The 21,469-nt window shown below is 36.7% G+C and overlaps 1 protein-coding gene and 1 long non-coding RNA gene across 3 annotated transcripts in view; both read right to left on the bottom strand.

Moving 5' to 3' along the window:
* LOC117604164 (uncharacterized) overlaps positions 1-10,407 on the bottom strand; it is a 53,840-nt gene extending 43,433 nt beyond the window's left edge. The window contains exon 1 of the long non-coding RNA XR_004581393.2: positions 8,308-10,407. This is a non-coding gene — a long non-coding RNA (uncharacterized LOC117604164). The remainder of the gene's footprint in view (positions 1-8,307) is intronic.
* Positions 1-21,469, bottom strand: part of Sol1 — a 362,434-nt gene that overhangs the window by 100,708 nt on the left and 240,257 nt on the right. The window lies entirely within an intron of this gene.

Here is a 21,469-nt window from a genome sequence, read left to right as displayed (position 1 = left end):
AATCTCTCTAAGGAAGATGCATTCCTCCGCATATTTTCCGCTCTCGTCTCAAAAATTTCCAACCCCCTTTCAGCCTGGTGCCTTACGTTCGATGAAACGTAAATCTTTGGCTATCAATAAAAAAAAATATACAATTTCTTTGAACCATCTACTGAAATGAATTTTATCGACAGACTTTCAAATATGACAAACCCAGGATTTCTAAAATGCACTTTCAATATACATGTTAATTTTGTAATCAAAAAAATTGTTTAAAATTATATGAATTCTTTCTAAATTAATTTTAATATTAATTCGCCATGTATTATTTAAATTATCGAGTATTATAGAGTTTGGTCATTTTCCGTAATAAGAAAAGTTGAAGCTACTAAATAAAACCAATTAAAATTAACCTACGTAGAGAAAAAAGTAATCGTTGGTAGTTAGCAATATAAACTTCCTGATAGTGAAAGTTTACAGTCGCGGAGTTCTACAAACTGTGCTTTGACCCCTCTAACAAAAAAAAAAAAAAAAAAGAAAAAAAAGGAAAAACGAGAAAACGAGGAGGAACCGCAATACGCTTGACGGCGAATAATCGTACTTCCGCCTAGTTTTTACGTAACCCTCAAAGAGGTTCCGTGGTGAGAGTACACTTAAGGATAGTGTGTCGGTGTTGGCGATCGATGGGTGAGCGTCGCTTTCAAGAGGTTGGTCGCATGAAAACGATCCTTTGAAGTGACGTGACGATGCAGAAAGTAAAAACGTGATCCTGTATTTTTCGTCGGGGAAAATTATGTTGCAAGGGCACCCCTCGATTGACAGAAGCGCGTTAAACAGGCATTGAAAAGGTGTAAGGTGAACATTTAGGTTGAATTTCGTTGGGAAACGCTTCCGCTTAGTCGGCAAACAGAAGTTGCTTGATTGCGAGCGACGCTGAAAAGCCTCGAGTTTCAGCTCCTAGCGAGATATACGCTGCTTAACTCCTTCCGCTTTAATGACTTTTCTAGCAAAGACATTTCGACTTTAATGGTGTAATCGGGACATGTAACGAACTAATCGTTTGTTTACTGTCAAAAGGCATCATTTGAAGAATTGCTGATACCCAAAAATTCGGGGTTTCGATAAACTTTAAAAAATGTTCCTATTGGATTTAAAAAGAATTCATCTGGATGGTAGTCAGAAAGGAACGTTCAATCCGTGTATCACAGGATCATCCTGGACTCCGTCTAATGAGGTAGAAATAACGAGCCTGACAATGGATCAGGCTCAGTTTACGATCACTTCGAATCGACATTCAGCCATGAAGAAATCTCTGTTCCTCTCGTTCCAACATAGAAATTCATGGCGAAAGAAGTTAGGGTAACACAGGTATTTTTCTCCAGGAAGCGTCGTAACCGTTTACGACGTCACTCTGTATTTTTCACTCGAATTTATCCGATGGTCAGAGGCGGAATCGTGTCGCTACGACCCATTGATTCGCATACGTGTCCCGTGTGTGGCAGAAGTAATATAGATTTTTGACTGAAATTTATATATCCAATAGTGAGAGAATATACCGATATACATATATTTTCTTCGTTAGTGATCGTTAATTGCAAATATCGGCTCGGTTGTAAGCGAACCTTGCCCTTTTAGAGAAAGAATCGAATTTAGAGTAGACGAAAGGACGACAAAAGGAACAATATAAGCGACAACTGGTTGAAAATTAATTAAATGCCGTGAACTTTCTGTTGTTTGCTCTCTGCCAGGGGAAAGCTTTTATCTCTGCGGTTACCTTTTATAAATTTACTGGGTTTGTTAATAAAATGAAACGTCTGATTCAAACGATGCGGCTATTGAGTGTTGCGAGCCATTCTGTTTTAGCGTTATCAGTCATTTTTTTATTCTTTATCAACAAACGTTCAATTTAATGATTAAAGAAAATATCGTTTGTTTGCTGAATGAAAGTTAAATTAAATTTCGATGCTTTTTTTTCCATAACTTGCATTCAATTATAGATCCATGGTTGTTTCACAGAGGCGATTGAAAAAATCGTAAAATTTCTTCTTCTAGATTAAATTTGAAATTCTTTAGATCGATATATAGAAGCATGGATCAATGCTACGTTCTGCGGATGTTTATATTCAACGTTTACACCAACCGATAGCATCGTGACATCGACTTGGCGTGGATTTCTAAACATTGCCGAACATCATGGCGTCTGTACATCGAATCTTCGTTTCGAGAATGGCATCGTGCTTCAGAACGTGCCAAACGAGCAGATTTCTCTGCTCGATATTCATTTCCTTCCTGCATTCTTCTTTTCCTCGACGTGCCTCCTTCGCAATTTGTTTTTCAGCAGACTAATGACGATCGATATCGTCCCTCTGTTTCATGTACATTTAAATGTCGAACTTTGTTAAATATAACTTAATTGTAAAGGGTCTAGCCGTATAAGCATAGTGAATCGGCCCCAGTAACAATTTCGGTTGATATTTATATTACATAATGCTTTTTGCCTAAACAACAATTGTGTGCAATTTCAACCCCCTACCCTCTCTGATAAGGGAGATATGAGGGTAAAACCCAAAACCTTTACCATTTTTTTTCTCAGAAACTATTTAAGATATTTGATCACATTAAAGTGCAAATAGTAGGTATTCATTAGCTGTATATCATATTTTTTTTTCAAAATTTTTATTCGATGATTAAGGGTTGAAAATTAATAAATAAATCTTTGAAAATGATTTTTATAAACAATCCCTTGGATGACACCCACCGAAAAAATTCAGAATAATCCGTTACTATTTAACTATTATCTGTAAAAATTTCAAGAGTGTCGGATTGGTACATCATAGTTAAAAATAAATAAAACCAATGCAACGCCCTTTCATAAGGCAAAGCCGGCCTGAACGTTAGAGGCGCTCAACCTAACCGACCTACAGGGGAATACGTAGCGCCGACCCGCCACGTTTCTCGTACCAGAAACAGTTCTCAGAAAAGTATGAGCTCTTCTTTCCCTAAACTGTGTGTTAATTAACAGTCATTTATTTAAATAATATATTAACAATTTAAATTTTTTAATTAAGTTTTCTGGTCCTAACTTTTAACGTCCGTGTTTTCACAGTCTTTCTCGTTTTAAGTATGTGGGAGCCCTAAATCACAGATTTATATCATGTCTTGAACAATGGCACTGTGTTAGATGCCATTAGTTGTCCTTTTAATAGTCAAAGAAGGTATCACAGTTATAAATGCAATATCATTCTATTCAACGCTGTAAAGAACATAGACTTCTATAACTATTTCCGTCTTTACCTTTTCACGTACGTATTACTTTTAATTAAATTGTAGCTGGTACCTGTGAATAGTTGTAACTAAGATTTTCCTCGTTTTAAGTATATGGTCGCCCTGAAAAGGGTTAATTATATTATAGCGTACCAGTACTACCTGGAAATGGCTGCAATTAAGGTGACCTTCGTTTTAAGTATATGGGTGTCCAGAAAAGAGTTAAGCGCGTTTTATGGTACAAATGGTGTATTTTCCAATGCGGTTTATATGCCCTGATACTTTTTTACGCAATCACGGAGCCTAAATTGGCGTGTAAATAGACGCATCATAAAGGGTAAAGCGTACGATCCTGAGTCCATGATTTTAGTGTCCACTGTCTTGTTCCCTCTTGTTGCCGAATATAGAGGAGTCGTTAATTGGATAGAATTTGCAAACTTTAAAATCTCGCGGTAAAAACGTTATCTTGCGGAATTATTGGACGAACATGACGCGTTAAATGTACAATATTTACAACAAAACAATAACATTATAAAAATGAAAGTTCGGTCGCGACATATAAACGGTAAAACTTACAATTGTTACATAGAATACAAATCAAACGTAAATAGTTACGCGGGTATAAACCAATATGCATGCGATTGTCCGAATGGTAACAGAACGGTAGGTTGTTGCTCCCACGTCGTCGCGATCATTTATTATTTATCCCATGCGCGTTATAAATCCAGAATAGTTAAACCGTCCGAAATTTTAACTCACTTATTTGACAAAACTAACATTATTCCAGTTATTGATGAAAATAGCGACGAAGATTAAAATTTATTTACAAGCGTGTTTTTTTAAAAAAAGTTTTTGTGTTTTCTGTTTCAAATCATATACTTCAACCTGACAATACATAACACAATCAGCTCTTTTTAGGGCTTAATAATCAGCCCTTTTCAGGGCTCCCACATACTTAAAACGAGGAACACCTTAGTTGCATTTATATAAGGGTGCCATTTGTAACGTACAACATAATCAGCTCTTTTTAGGGCTCCCACATACTTAAAACGAGAAACACCGTGAAAACACGGACGTTAAAAATTAAGACCAGAAAACTTAATTAAAAAATTTAAATTGTTAATATATTATTTAAATAAATGACTGTTAATTAACACACAGTTTAGGGAAAGAAGAGCTCATACTTTTCTGAGAGCTGTTTCTGGTACGAGAAACGTGGCTGGTCGGCGCTACGTATTCCCCTGTAGGTCGGTTAGGTTGAGCGCCTCTAACGTTCAGGCCGGCTTTGCCTTATGAAAGGGCGTTGCATTGGTTTTATTTATTTTTAACTATGATGTACCAATCCGACACTCTTGAAATTTTTACAGATAATAGTTAAATAGTAAAGGATTATTCTTAATTTTTTCGGTGGGTGTCATCCAAGGGATTGTTTATAAAAATCATTTTCAAAGATTTATTTATTAATTTTCAACCCTTAATCATCGAATAAAAATTTTGAAAAAAAAATATGATATACAACTAATGAATACCTACTATTTGCACTTTAACGTGATCAAATATCTTAAATAGTTTCCGAGAAAAAAAATGGTAAAGGTTTTGGGTTTTACCCTCATATCTCCCTTATCAGAGGGGGTAGGGGGTTGAAATTGCACACAATTGTTGTTTAGGCAAAAAGCAATATGTGATATCAATATCAACCGAAATTGTTACTGGGGCCGATTCACTATGCTTATACGGCTAGACCCTTTATCTCGCGATTTATGCCGTCGATTTTTGAACGAACGATGGAGGTTATACGAGGAAATTAACGGGACTAATTCAAGTTCGACGCCGAGCTGGAATGAGATGAAAACGTTTCGCGCTGATTGATCGTCGGAGGGAAATTATTATGGTTTCTTGCAGCTTGCGTTGAATCTGATTCACGCTGCACATGTTAACCGACCTGACTTCCGCTAAATCAGACAGAAATTTCAATTTGAACGTTTGCATCTATTTGTGGAGAAATGTTTGATCGCTTCTCTCGATTTGCCTCTAAAATAGTGATTCATTTTTTAAATACATAATTATAATTTTGTGCAATCATCTAAAATTAAAGATTTAATTTTTCAAACTGTTTTCAAATATCTGTCACAAAAACTTTTCATTAATCCTTGAATCTTTGGACATTGCAAAATTCTTAGATTACTCTCCTAAATGATTATGCGAAGGTTTCTTGCAAGTTTGATTAATTTTCGCGTAATCCACGTATTCGAAAGGCAATCGGACTTATGCAGCAACCGAATTGCCAGCCGTACGTTCTCGATCGGTTCGATATAAGTTAAACCGAGGTCTTGCCACTTCTCGGCTGGCAATGTAGCTCAGATAACCCTAGTGATATTCACGCGGGTCACCGCCTCCTCTTGAGCATTTCAATTTCAGTTCAGGTGCGCTGCGCGGCCGGCATACAGAGTCGCTTGATTAATTTCCTTTGGCCGTTGGCGCCGCGGCGTTCTGACCTTCCTTCACTTGCCTCGCGACGCCCAGAATTGAATATCAACAAAGAAGAGAGAAACGCGGCACTGGTTGCAGCAATGGCAATTCAATTTTCATGCAAACATGCCACGCGACCCGCTTCAATCGTATATACTTCTTCGACCATATTCCGCGCTACCCTCGGTCACGTTTCCGCCTTCCACCCGCTAATTATGCGTGCCTTGTGTTCTACTGTATTCGTACAGCCAGACCCACAGATACTACTACACGCGGCTAAGTTCACAGATTCAGAGATGGAAATCAGAGTTAACCCCCCATCGACAGAGGTGGGTGGCCGGACAAGTAGAATAGCTCAGACACACTGGGTGGTCAGACAAGTGAAATAAGATAGTCACCCCTGGGGGTCAGAGAACTAGATACCGCCAAAATTAAGGTTTTGAGAATTCCTGCTTTTCCTCTAACATCATTTCCCTAGGGAAACCTACAGTGCTCGATCAGCATCGAAATTGAAAGAATAAATTTCAAGAACAGCTTAAAATGAACTACTTAAAATTTCCTTCTATTCTTATGAAATAAAAATGAGTGAATTCAATATCAGAGTACAACAATAAGCTAATTTCTGGAGTATTTGATTCCGACTGGCGACGACAACTCCAAACTATATTAAATAAATTAGTCTTCGCTTGAAACTTCAGTAAACTCTAATTACATTAATAAGTAATTATTGATTGTTAGCGAAGAAGCAGTGTAATAATGAATAATACGGTTATTTGACCACCATCGACTAACAACTTTTTTTTTTATCATGTTCCCTATTTTATTTATTTTCCTTTTTAATAAAAATCATATGAATTGTTCTTTCTTTCATTATTTATGTTTATTCCCCTTCAGTTCATTAGGTAGCACAGTATACATTAATATTCACAGATATTAACGTCAAAAATTTGTGTATTTTTCATTGTTACTTAGAGGTTTCAACGTAATATTAAGTTATACAAAATCACGAACAGCAGCGTGTATTTAACGCGTATTTTTAAACCCGTTGCCTGTAAAAAAAGAACGTGTACCATAGTAACGGGCGGAAAAAATAGAACAATGTTTAAACGCGAAACACAAGCACATAATAATGATAATTAAAAAACGCGAAAGGATTTATATTTTAACAAGATTTTCAACGTGACATAGATCATAAACAAAAAAATGAAAATTTCTTCAAAATTACACACTTCCGATAACTTTATCGAATATCAGAACGGGTCAATAACTTTTTTTCCAAACCAAATCGAGGTAACTGAAATTGCATTTTGCTTATACAATGAACACAGTGGTTGCGAAGCGCGAATGTCGCATTTCCGGAAGGACAAAGTTTCCTCGAACATCGATGCCGACAGTGAAATGAAAAAACTTTTTAATTTTGACAGTCCAGCACTCGAGGTGGTCTCGACGTTCGCAACAAAAATCATTTTTTGCCCCCTGATTTCCTTTTGTCCCATTCGCAAGTACATTCTTCTCGTTTGAACACGGTCAGATAATTTAATTAAAAAAAGAGCGCTTCGACTGGAACAAAGGAGGATCTCTATTTTTTTTTATTTAATTGAAAGTCGTGCCAGTTGAACGTCCACCTCGAGTTGCTTTCAGAACTGACCGACAATAACTTTCGCAAGCTTTCAACTCAAAGCGTGATACTCAATTGCACGTGACCCCAATTCTTATTGTCCCGATGGTTGATTCAAATCGTCGTCGATCCTTTTTCGATCATTCTCCTCGTTTATTGTCGGCGAACAGGGGGAACAATGGCCTCGTGTATCGGTCGATAGAGATTCGATAAAGTCATTAATCAGCACGCCGGTTGAATAGAATTCTGATTACCTATTCAGAAAGAGCGTGCAAATTTCGAGTAATCGCCTTCGCATTTTGAAAACGAACGTTTCCACGTTTCCTTGTGTTCGATCAATGATAAACAGGGAAATCAAGTGACACGCGTGAGGCGAAATTTACCACGAATTTAATATACTGACAATAAAAGAAACAAAAAATTTAATTTTTATATTACTCTTGCTATCTAAAATAATAATAATCAAATTGCTATCGAAATTTCAAAGATTTTTAATGGGTCAAAAGCGTCTACTCTAACGAGCCGTTATTTTTCTGGTGTAATGTCAATTGCAGGCTCTGTGTCGAACGTTCTTTTTTTTTTTTTGTACTTGTTCGGTACGTGCAGGGAAGTACAAAGACACCCCTAATTTCACCTTCAAAGACGAAATCAGGACTCTCGTGTTTTAACCGTAAAATGAGAGACGAGAGAAGGCAGAGCTCCATGGGATTACGCTTCTCTACGTTATCTTTCCACGATGCTCTTTTACCATCGGGATTCGTTCGTTTCCGAGGCAATCGGGCCAAGTGAGACTCTATTACGTCTTTTTCCTTCACGATACCTTCGATTCTTTCTGTACAGTCGAAATGTTGGTCACAAGAGAAATAGCGTAGGAAACGGGAAATCGAAGACCTTTGATAGTAATGCATTATTCCAGCTTTACTTCAGAGGTTAATAAATCGGATTTAATGTTTCCTTCTGCAGAGATGTACACTTACGATCAAATCACGTTGCACCTTTCCGGAGCATCCACCTCTCCTCTTACGCGGTCGCGGGGTGACTGACGATAGAGGGGAGCAGGCCCCGTATATGTATACAAGTCTGTGGCTCTCCCCACCACTTGACGTTTACGCGAGAGAATTTTAATTAGCACTTTCAGAATGCCTGCTTTCCCTATATCACCATTTTTTCTAGCGAAACCTCATTTAAAATAAAATGATATTCCAAGTATTGCAAATTAAACCATTATAATATATATTTGGTTTCTTTCAATTTTTCATCTTTTAATAATCTCGAGTTATCAAGTATGATAAACCGTAAAAGTTTCGAGTATCAAAGCAACGAAGTTGAGAAACATGCAATCAATTCTGTCTTTAAAATAACTTAATCTGTCTGTACGTGAAAGTTAACTGCAGAAACTTAAACAGAATTGATTAACAGAGGTAGAGCGTTCACACGGAATGACAAATATGAAAAATGCGAAAAACGGCAAACATTAATATTAATATACCATCTTTTACAGAAAAGTCTGTCGAATAAATTCAACGAACTTTTACCGTAAAGGATTAAAGGGTTACGCTCGTTTCAACGTATCAAGTTAATTCAACGTTCTATAAAATAAAATCTGCGTATGAAAGCAAAATTTTAATATATTTTTTGAATAAATTTTCCAACCATTTTCACTTGTTCAGATTTTTTTAAATTATCAGTCTCATCCAATCTCTACCCTCCATTGCAACACCTTATCATCCTCTTCGTGTATTATCAAGGAACAGCAACAATTTCTAAAGCGGCTAAAACGCAAATTCTTCGCATAGTGGTCGGCCAGAAACACTATGATCCCGACCACAGGGAGGTAACAATCCGAGGCCCGTTACGACCTGGTGTCGGATAAATACTGGAGGCTTGCGCGGTATGAAGGGGGTGGCCGGTAGAATTATTAACGACCTAACACGCGGCATCTCCTGGCGTTAATGTACGAGCACAATCGTCGCCACCCCTCTCGGGGCGAAGTCACGGGGTGCTATTCCGTTGGGGGCTTGAAACTCGGTCGACCGGGGTTGGAGTTTTCGTCCGTGGAAAAAGCGTGCCACGATAATTTCGCAAATTATTCTGCGACGTGGACGTCGACGACACATTGTTGGCTGCGAGCTAAGACTTGTCCCGGTATCTTCAGATGTTTGTCAACGAAGAAACCTCGAGGAATATCAAGGTAGACGCGCGTCTGTGGCCGACATTAGCGAATGACTGTCCTTTCAACCCCACGATTGCCAGCCTCTTCGCTCGTTTATCTATCTGCCTTTTGGGATAAAGCAACGGCAGAGGGAAAACCGTGGACGAGAGAAATAAACGCGGGAGTTACGTTTGAGAAAAAATCTTCGAATCGATGCCGCGAATCTAAATTAAATTCCAGCGCAGTCAGACGAGGATAGGGTAGATTGATGGCGCGTTAGCTATACACTGGCAGGATAGTTAATCGCGATGTAATCTGGATAATCTGGCCGAAACAAGCGGCCGGAAACGCGTGGAAATCAGCATACCGATCGGTTTCCGAACCTCTTTCGTTCCCTGATCAATTTTTTTCTTCTCAAATCCTACTTTTTCATGGAACACTTTGAGAATTCCAATAAGGGTTAACGCACTGTTCGCCTGAATAATCACCGATTAATTTAACAAATTAATCGTTTTAAAAGATAATCTCTAATCCTTAATTGAAATACTGTATACCCATCAAAGCTCCTATTAATTACAGAAAGGAATGTAGAATCACAGAGATCGTATCTTCTATGGAATGAAGATTCATTACTGTTAAAATACTATTCCTGGAATGCCTAGGAATTAACATGTATCCCTACGTTAAGCTAGCCCTCATCAGCGGATTAATCCGCTTCTGATGTAGATGCTTTAACGATTCAACAGTGCATTACACTAACACACAAATTTTCCTACACTACACAAGCCTTGGCTTATAAATTCATCTCCAAGCTTATTGCACGAAATTCAAGCATTCAGTTCTATGTATAGAATATACATAGATCAAATATATAAGATAGGATATGTTCTGTATCTTCCAAATAGAATCTAGAAAATCATATAAAAGATAGGAATAAAATAAAAAGTTAAATAACAAAATGATAGAAAACACTGATGGCGAATAAAAGGAACGTAAGAATGATTTTTTCCATTTACGGCTAGAAAACTACACCGTAACGATCTCTGGCGGGTGGACGGTCCTTGTATCGCGGCATAAAAGGATTACATTTAATCCTGACGCGCCGAACGATTACAGGTGTACGCGGGTTTACTCGATAAGCCGGATTACGGTCAGCATAAGGACCACGTCAACTATCCCCTCTACACACTGACGCACACTGACACCGACATAACCGGGTCAACTTAGATTCATCACCTTGCGAAAAACAATCAATCTTCCCTCACCATTCGCGACTCAAGTGCGAACTCTTAGTTGTGCGATAAAAGTTTTCCCAGTACTTAAAAACACATTTCACGGTACAGATATGTGTACATTAGGGTGAAACGAAATATGGGTGGTATCGGATATAATCGGATAAAAATTATAAAATAGGAAAGGAAAGCACCCAAGTTTTGAAAAAAAAAATTTGAACCAATAAAAGTTTCTTCACAATATATATACATTATTCCCATTATTCATAAAAATATCTCTTAGGGAAAGCAACCATTACTGATAAGAGAAAAATAATATACGATCCTCAAGATTTTATGTATCATTTGAAAATTCCATTATTCGAACTTCTATTATCCAATATACTTTTGTCTTCCTATTTTTCCCAGCAATAAAGATTTCACTGTACTCTAAGAAAAACATACGATCGATTGATATAAAAGTCTAAAAATAACCAGATCATTCTGTTATAAAAAGTCTGAAAAAAAGAATACAAAAATTTTTCTTCCCTCGACCCTTCGAAGAAATGATGAGCCATGAACCCCGTGTGTCACAGGGTGCAGGATATAGAACCCTTAAATATTCCTACATACCATCCATTCTTATTCACGAGAGACAAGACGGATGGCAGATCGTTTCATGGTATAGGTATCCAAGATACAGGTACTCAGCTAGAAACTACTCAACCTCTTTCGACCCCCTGTATTCGGAAGCGAACGTTAGCATGACTTTGGGACAGACGTGTAACTCGCGGTCGAGGACGCGGTATTTGATTCCACCTAGAACATTTATCACGGGAGATTTATGTTCGTGGCAACGCGTGCTGATGGTTATAAATTAATTACGCTAGTTTTACGACCGCCCAGACCTGATCCGGTCGCCCCCGTCCCCCGTTTACAGGCTACCTCAAAAACGCACCGGTGAACTTTGAGAGACAGACAATGGCCATGGAAACGCGGGAATAAATTTTCGTAAACAACCGTTCGTTTGTGAAGGATCGAGCTTCGGGGGTGGAGAACTGTTTGCTTTTCTTTTTCTCTTGTTATTACATTGTCGTTGGTTTTAAACGCTCTAGTGTATTGAGAATTGTTTTCGAACATTGTAGCTTTCCAATATTGCAGCCATATATCATTTTTATTGACAAATTTTTTGTTTAGGTAAAGATCAATTGTTTTGAAAATTATGCTACTAGATTTTGTTATAGAATAAATAAATGAAGAATGAGAAATTTTAAATGGCGCGAAAATTATATTAGGAATTTGAAGTAGTAAATTTTTATTTGTAGAGTATACATATTTCTTTCGTATATGAAATTCATACGATATATGTGCGGATATTATAACGTAGAAAATATCTGCGTCGGTCATATCTAAAAGATACGGCTGCTTCTGAATATCATTTGCAATCGCATAGGTATCATTTTTCTTGTCCAACAATACCAGCTTTTCATTCGGTATCGTATCTGTACTTTCCGAGAGAACAGTTCATAGGTCAACGCATGTTAAAATATTGCTGTTACTTTTATATTCATCTACCTCTTCATAATGTGTCTATTTCAGTTTTAGCTGTTTTCGCTTTAATTCAACAATTTCAAAATATCTTGCAATTCTGAAATTAATGACTTTTGCGTGTATGCTTGTTAAGTCTTTTTTATTCGTTTTGATTAAACCATGCTTTTCTAGTGAACAATAATTCAAGCACTTATTTATTTCCTTTGCTTTTAAAAAGCCATTATGGTCATTTTTGTTGATTTCAACCGTAACAAATGATTTTATAATGGAGCACAATCAATCATAAATAATTTCCATGTGGAAGATTTTTTCAAATTAACCCTGACTGGAAAGAGAAAAAATTATTCTCTTCTGAATCACTTTTAATATTAATATACCGTCAAAATTAGGATTTTGAAAATTTCTACTTCTCATATATCGCTATTTTTCCTAGGAAAACCTACTTTCTTCAACACTGTACAAAGTCTATCTTTCTAGAAATAATATTACTTCGAATTTTTCTTTTTTTTTTTTCTCTCTCTCAGATATTCAAATTTGTGATAAATGATATCATTATTTCTTACTTAGCTACCCAACGGACTAATCTATCTTTCAAAATGAGTATCATGCGATTCGTGTCAGACGAATTTACAACTTGTCATCAGCAGTACGCTGCACGCCATAAGATTATACACTGTGCCTTTTATTTTACGAGTACTTTTCACTTGATTCCCGCCAAAAAAAAGTTTCATAAACACAGAGTTAACTTACGGATAAATCACGCAATACGTTGGTTCTCGCACGAAATGCAGATCAGCGTGATCGAAGTCGTTTCGCGAAGTCGTTGCTCGAACGCAGCAACACGAAACGTAACCTGACGATAATTCAAGCGTTCCGAGGATAGCATGCTGCATTATGTGAGCCATTATTTTCCTCGGGAAGTACCATTTTTCCTAATTCTTTATAATTACATTCTACTCGAATGAGAAGTCTCGGTGACAACGAATGACGTCCTGTAACCAGAACCCTTTAGGAGCCACGTTTTCGTGAGCTCAGCAGTTCTCTTTCTTTTAAGACCGTCCCTTCCAAACTACTCGCGTGTCAGCTACTATAATTTCGAAACCTTGGTCGTAGAATTCTTGGAGTCAAACGGAATAACAGTAGTAAAGAGAAATTTCTCCACGTTACATACACCTTTCTTGTAAATTTAACCCTTCGATCGCATTGTTCAGCCCCTACTATGATTTATGTTTATTTTTCAACTGAACATGAAACTCCCAAACTTCCAAAATTATTCTCGATTTTTATGAATATTAAAAATTGAATATTTTCTAAGCTACCACCCTTCGAAATCATAATTTTCAAGCTCTTCGTTGAACTTAAATAATAACCTTATTTTTCAACATTTTTCATCCACGACCTGAATTTGAAGAAATTGTACGAGAACAACCCGGTCGGAGCTAAGTCAGCGAGCATAGAAAAATGTAAATTGAAATCGTCGAGTCTCGTTTAATCGGTGAACCGTCGAAGGATTTATGTTATGCAGTCGTTGGCCAAGATTTTCAGAAGGAGCCTCTACCTCTAACAACGCGGCAGTGTATTATTTCACCCTGTCGGTTCTAGTTTACGTTCGTAAGAATTATGGTACCGCAAGATTTCCCTCGGGTGTGCAGAACGATGCTGAAATGAGCAACGATACACGTCCATAGTCCGAAATATTTATTCACCGATTTCATTGTCTACGAAGTACAGACATCCCTTTCTCGTCTAATAAACTGGTCCGCCTATTTTGATACCAACAGGGCTCTTAAAGTTGGTCAGATTAAATCCTTCAGAAAATCTTGCTACGTTTTAGTATGGAGATCTAAATGCAACAGGAAGAGGTCAGATGCGTTACAAAGTCTCGGATTTTCATAACTCCTTCCCTTTTAGACTCTGCTCTGCATATGCAACATGGAATAGCAAACACGTTGCACTTGCAGGTAATATGGTTTCGTTGGGAAAAATTCTGGGAAACGTACATTATACCTAGGAAGCTTTTGCTGGAAGCAACAGTTGCTGTGCATCATTTTTAAAAGTGATATCTTTATACCATTTCGAATAAAACCATTAAATGACAAATTTCAGAATTCTTATTTTTTCGTGTTAGACTACTTTTGGTATTATATTACCATCCTTCGAAAACAATACAGCATTAAATGCGCAACATGTCACGACTAAATGTCGGTCTCCGGGGTGATAATGGTACATAGTGTTCAGGTCATAACTATCTCTGCATTTCAGCAATCTGTTTGACAAACTGAGCCAATGTAGGTGGTTTCATTTGACTGTTTACAGGCAGCTCTTGATATCTCAAATACTATCTCGTTGATTATGTATTCTGCAAACTCCATTTCACAGTATTCCATGATTCACGTCGATTCGTTTTCATTCTGTTACCATGAAATCGAAGATATACTATATGTATAGAGTTTCCCAATAATACCTTCAGAACATTTGGAAAACAGAATTTACAGAATTAAACAATAGGATCTGTAGATCTGTAGACGATTTTTAGAATTCACAATTGTGTTGAAAAGGAAAAAAATAATTGTCACGTTTTTCAATCGAGACTACCGATAATTTGATGGTAATTTATGGGTATGAATAATTAATAAGCAGTAGTTTAATGAATTCTAGTGAGGTATACTTTTATAGGGATATTAATTGAAATTCCTTTTAATATCGTGTACGCTGGGTGATTTATAGATCGTAATGGTGAAATTATTTTAAAATACATAGAGGTAGATAGATAGATATATATATTGTAAATAGGTAACTGTGTAATGCAAACGAGAGTTAACTAGGTTGTTTAATGAAGAATTTTTGATCAAGTAATACTTGAAACCACCAGAATTCGATGTGGGAACCATTTGAAATTCATAATTCAATGAATAATTATAATTCAATAAATTGTCCAAGAATAAAATTTTTGCCAAATAAAATAAATTGAAAAATGTAATCAATATCAGATAATGAACGATATAATATGTATTAAAGGAAAAAGAGGAAATCCCAGTATTTGGACAAATGGCTATCATATGAATTCCATTCGAGTGAGTCCTTTATGCTATCAATCCTAGCTATCATCGATCCCTTTCTTCTTTATTGGTCGTAAAACTCGGCAAAATTTGCTGAATCCTTTTTTATGACCGCCAAAACTATCAGCGGTTATCTTTCACGCGTACTTTCTGTTTTCATATCAGACAAATTTATGACGGTTTCCATTTTGATAGCACACGTAACAAATTTACGGAAATGAATAATTTTGCTAATAAGGAGATGGAAATCTTTTCAGCCTAAAATCGAACAGTTCTTTTTCTTTGGAAATTATTCAGAGACACGGTACTCTATAACTGAAATTATTCAAACTATAATCGTTCCATTTTTTAAATTAAATTTGCAATGCTGGTCACTGGTAACACTGATCACATTAATCAAAGACGTCATATAATCAGTAATTAACCATTCGTGCACCATTGAAATGTAATAAAAAGAGCCACGATTCTCACTAAATAGCTCACACTCATTGAAACACTTTCCTCGATTGCACTTACAACGCTTACGTAAGGCGGTTTCGAAGCCTCGTTGCATTAGAAATACCCTCGTGTTTCCGTCGTTCTACCAGTTGTGAATACACGTCTCTGCACACAAACGTACAGGTGGATGTACATGTATATTCAGCTTTGAACGGCGACTGATATAGGCGCGTCAAGCGCAGCCATATAGAGCTGCATGTACCCCCTTAAGTACCGGCTGATATAGGCGCGTCAAACGCAATTTCTTGCCTGCGTTATCCCCGGGAGCATCCCGTATTTGCATAGTGTGACGTACCGCATTAAGTTCCATCCGGGCGTGCAACGAGGTTGCAGCCTACAAGGACCTCACCGACCGACCGACGAATCGAATTACACGATGACAAATGGCACACCGTTTGTTTGCACATTCGCCTGATCTTATCGATGCTTTTGCGAATTACACCTTCGAATGACATCTTGCATTCCCATTAATAATGATAGATAACGCTGGTTCTTAAGACCATAGTCATTAGGAGAATAATTTTCCACTGCGGGTACAATTGCAAAAATCATAGACTCCAAGAAATCTATGCTATCGTTAATTTGAAAATAAATTTTTATTATTTATTTAAATAATCTTAACAACAGAATCTAAGACATGTATTCCCTTTGTTATCGAAAAACAATGTTTATCTTCCGAAATGAATAAAATGATTTATATCCACGTGAATTCAATATGAAATTGACATTGTACATGGGTATGGAGTATAATAACCCTTTGACTACGAACAGCGTTTATAAGCGTCTGACGAGAAGCTTTGCCGTTTACGAACAGCGCCTACAGGCGCTTAACGATAATCGTTTATGGGGTGCGAAATGTACCTTTAGGCAATCTACATTTATTAAAATAGATCCCCACCGAATGACCAGGATAATTAAGCCTCACTTTACTTTGTACATGTTTTCCGAGTTATCTGCGAACTGATTGAAATAATTTGTCTTAACTAGATTTGAAATTAACTATAATTACCTAACAATCTTTTATTAAACTTCACAGTCTATGTTGGAATTTGTTTTCAAAAAGCTGCTAGTTTCAGGAAACAAATGAAAAAGTGTGTTACTTTTAATTCACGCAAATTTAAACTCCTCAGCTTTTGAACTTCGCAAACTTTCAAACCATAGAAGCAAGAAACTTCGAGTTCAAGAGTTCCAGTATTCAAGGAGCTTACACAAGTTGATGCTGTGTGAGACTTCAGAGTGTAAGTCTTATCTCTTCGCAATTATTCAAGCGATAAGTTCATCCTTTGCTAGATATTTCGATAGAGTTAGATTCAGTGTTTGAGTTTACCTAAAAATGTACCTAACAGAAGTTAAATTTCATGAAAATTAAATGATTATCAGCAATCATTAGAAAAATTCTATTTTTGAAAATTACTATTGCAATGTTATTAATATTTGTAAAATTATTAAATCTTCAAAATTGAAATAAAAAAATTAACTCAAATTGAATTCGAAGATCTGCGATATAATTACACAAGGACCAAAATATAATTTTTTCTCCCAAGGTAATTGTTGTGAAGCTATTCTTATTAAAGCATCGATTAAAACTCGTCGCTTTTCTTCTTCGAAAGGCGGGTTACTTTTTCATTTACCAAAGTAACATAGTAAGTTTCGGGTCCCCACGGAATTTGAACGGTTTTTACGAGCCTCGGTATAATTCGGCCGTGCAACTTCATCACCATTAATAAGAAGATAACGAAGCAACTCTCCCAGCTGCAAACCCGTTGTTCTTCTGCGTCGCTGGCGTCGAGCAGCGTCGAGACGCCTCGCCTCGAAGGGGTGGAGGCTCGTCTTCTGCCAGCTACTTGCATTATTAGCAACCGCATGGCACCATCGCGATTCTGCTGAATCGTCGATACTGCTCGACGTCGTGTCGTCTACTTATTTTCAATGATTAATTATTGTATTACCCGCTTGCCTCGTTTATCCGCCAACCACCCGCAGGATGAAATATTAAACTGTTATGTATTAATCAAATTATCTGACAGAATTTCATAACAGAAAAGTATTGTACCACCGCTTATAATTCAACATGTACAGTCTGGAGCAAAGTAGCCTTCTCTAGGATATAGGGAAAGCAGGAATTTTCAAAACCCTAATTTTGACAATATTTAAAAAAGAAAATAATATAATTTTTAATTATTGAATATTAAGAAATTTCATATGTAATTGAGAAGTACCGAAAGGGGAGATAATCGATACTGTACGATTATCAAAATTTAGAAAATTAAAATTAATTAAATATTTAGAAATGTAATTTTTAAACTATACCGTTCTTTAAGTCACCGATTTAATTAACGTAACTACATAAACGTTTGATTAATATTTTTAATGCAAAATAGGTAGTAATACATCAAAGCAAACAATAGAGCCGAATGAATTTCGAGTATTGTTCCTTTATGGATTTTAATCAGGATATGTAACCACAATAGCTGCCAGTAATTTAATACAATATTTAGAGAATGTATAGCTAATGAATACATAAATACTGTATTGCTTTGACAAAGTTCGATCGGAAAATATGAACTTCCAAAGTGAACCATATTAATCACCTCAAATAAGCAATCTTGATTTAGCAAAATATATAAATTTGAATAATTTGAAATTTAAAAGATATAAAGATTTAGAGTATATTTAGATTAATGAATAGTATTGTTAATATATATTCAATCCTCTGCAGTTGAAAGTGAGTTCAACGATTCGTTAATAATAAAACACAATGTAGTATATTTTATCACGGCCAGTTTAATTACCTTTTATGAAAGTGAGGGAATTTATTTTCACCGAATAAATATGATGATTTTTTGACGTTAAAAATGAACTGTTCGTATATTGCCGACCGCGAAGGGTTAATATGATTCTCGTCGGGGATAGAATTTAAATAAAATCGAGTGGTGATCTTCTTTGAGCGGTCGTTTGAAATTCAGAGGCCATAGCGGAGCGCGTGACGTTATGGTGACTGCTATAATTATAAAGTGTACCTCGGTGAATATAAAACGATGAATAGATCACATCGTTTCTGGGATTATTTTTATATCAGGAAAGATTGCCGTGACCTGCTTCCCGTTCCTTCGGGGATAATAAGCTCCTCGTTTCTATAATGGTTATAAAGTTTTTGTGTAAAGTAAGTATGATCAACGATTAATGGTACACTTTGGTTACTTCGGTAGTTACGTTCGTTATTTCTTTTACTAAATCACTTTAAATATTAATATGAAAATTAAGGTTTTAAACATTTCTGCTACCCCTATAACACCATTTTCCTTAGGGAAGCCTACTCTGCTCCATATCTACTGTACACGACGACCCTGGTAATTACATCCCTGATGTCGCAACGATCATTAGATGCCACGCGACAGGACCAAGTAACACGTTGAAAGGATTCAGGATATCCTTTTTTCCTATCTTTTTTTCGATCTATCTTCTAGCTTCCCGTTTCTTTTTCCAGCTACCGAACGAAGTCGTCCGGTTCGCCAGGGGTCGAAGCTAATTAAGCGACGGCGCGTCGCCCTCGTAATCAGCATCTATTTTGCGCGTGATTAATTGCCTGAAAACATTCGCGATAGCGTTTTTACAACCGCGTGAAAAAGCCCGAGCAACGACACGAGAATAGGTGCGAGATCGTTTAAAGTCGTGCCGGAAATCACTGTCGACCAGATAAATGTTTGCGGCTATTTTAACCCTTTCTTCGACTTTTGCCACGCCCTTCAGACCCAATAAACTTTCTTTTTATTTTCTAGCAGAATTTGGAGAAATATTAAAATGTATACTGTACTGGTACAGGTAAAATAAATTATAAAATTATTTTCAAGCTTTCAATACTATCTCACAAATCACACGAGTAATGAATTATCTGAGCAGAGATTCACCTGAATACTGAACTGCATTTCTCCTCTATAGTTTTCACCGAGAAAAGCCATCTATGCACGTAACTGTACTAATCAACACGCCGCATACAAGGAAGTCACAGTGCCGTGTGAGTAATTAATTAACGGGGTGAAAACAAGTCGCCTACAATGTTGTCCTATGTAATTACGTTTAACCCGTTGCATTGGGCTTGTGTCTAAGGCGTTGCACCTCCAGTGAGCCGAAGATATTATACGTATACACTTCACGTGTTCGGTAGTTCTTAATTCAATTTCATTGAAATTTATCGCGTTCAAGGTAATCTATTCTTTCGATACATATTTTAGCAAGCGGTGAAATCACGTATCGAACTGATAATGGCAATCACACTGAAATTATCACCACTTGCTTAGCATACTTTACACCCGGGCTTCCACGCGTTCCACAATTCCGCCCCCGCAAACTTTGCCAGACGACTAAATTGGACTCTTAGCAGGGAATGCCCCGGTAATTAAAGCAATCAGTTAACGACGATAGGATGTTACCAGCATGCAAGGTAACGATAACACAAGGACCAAGTGTCAAGTGCACGTTTCCTTACCCTCGTTTACGAACGCCAATGAAAATCAATGCTTTTTTTAAAATTTCTTACAATTTCGATGGAAGTAGATATTTTTTCGTGTTATGATAAAGAGCAGAATAGTCCGGCATCGTCGACGCAGCAACTAAGTGACGTAGATTTATAGCAAACATCCCCTCGCATTATTTGCCACGCGAACGAAGCGGTTGTGTTCAACGCGGAAATTATACCAGAGTATTTTTTCCTTGTCATTATTTTTTTTCTCTCTTTGTCTTTTTATTTTTTTAACCTACATGCATACACAACAAAAATAGACTGGCTGCTTTTCCCCTGGAATATTTAATTATCGCGACACCGGGCTGTCCGAGATTTTCCTGGGGGAAAAAGAGGCTCGTACGAGAGAAGACCGCGGGCCTCTTATCATGCTTCATAAATCGTATTAGCCGCGCTATAACGCTGCCTTTAGAAACACGGGAGCAAGGTGTAGCGCGTGCGGTTAGTGTAATTACAAATTGCATCGACAAAGCGATAACACGTGTTAATGGGTATCGCTCGAAGCCACGAATATTATGGAAAAATATACCCCTGTTAATGGCCGGAAAATTGATTATTAAACGTCGTTTAATGTTTCCAAATGATTGCGGTGGAAAAATGCAAATAATATTTGGAAGAAAATAGTGACGATTTAAATTAACGTCAAAAGAAAGTGCATGCAAAAATTGCAATTAAAATTTAATATGATATTGTCACCAATAATTGAAAGTCTAGTTATTTTTATAATTTTCAATATATTTTGATTTCAGTGATTTAAAAATTCCTTTCAAAAAGTGCTTTTTAACTTTTTATAAATATTAGTCATGATTAATTAAGAAGCGAGAACATATGCATAATTCATCTTATTCAAGATTCTATGAAATTAACAAATTAGAAGGTTTCGAATTCGTAGCTAAATGATTCCGGAGAGCATGAATTTTTTCAGAGGAGATCACTGTTCTTTCCTTTTTAATTATTCATATTTAAAGTAGGATGGAGTGTGTATCATACCAGGAAACTTTCAACACAGTGGAGTGAGAATTTTTACATGCACTTTCCTCATAATTTACAACTGCGAGCACCAGAGTCTAGAATTTTTACACACTAAAAGGTCTTGGAAAACACCTTTTCGAATGATTTTGTATAAAAGATATAGACTTATCTTAATCA

This window comes from Osmia lignaria, chromosome 11 (assembly GCF_051020975.1).
Source record: "Osmia lignaria lignaria isolate PbOS001 chromosome 11, iyOsmLign1, whole genome shotgun sequence".
NCBI classification, from domain to species: Eukaryota; Metazoa; Arthropoda; class Insecta; order Hymenoptera; family Megachilidae; genus Osmia; species Osmia lignaria.
The sequence above is the reverse complement of the archived record's forward strand: the minus strand, read 5'-3'. Positions and strand labels throughout refer to the sequence as shown.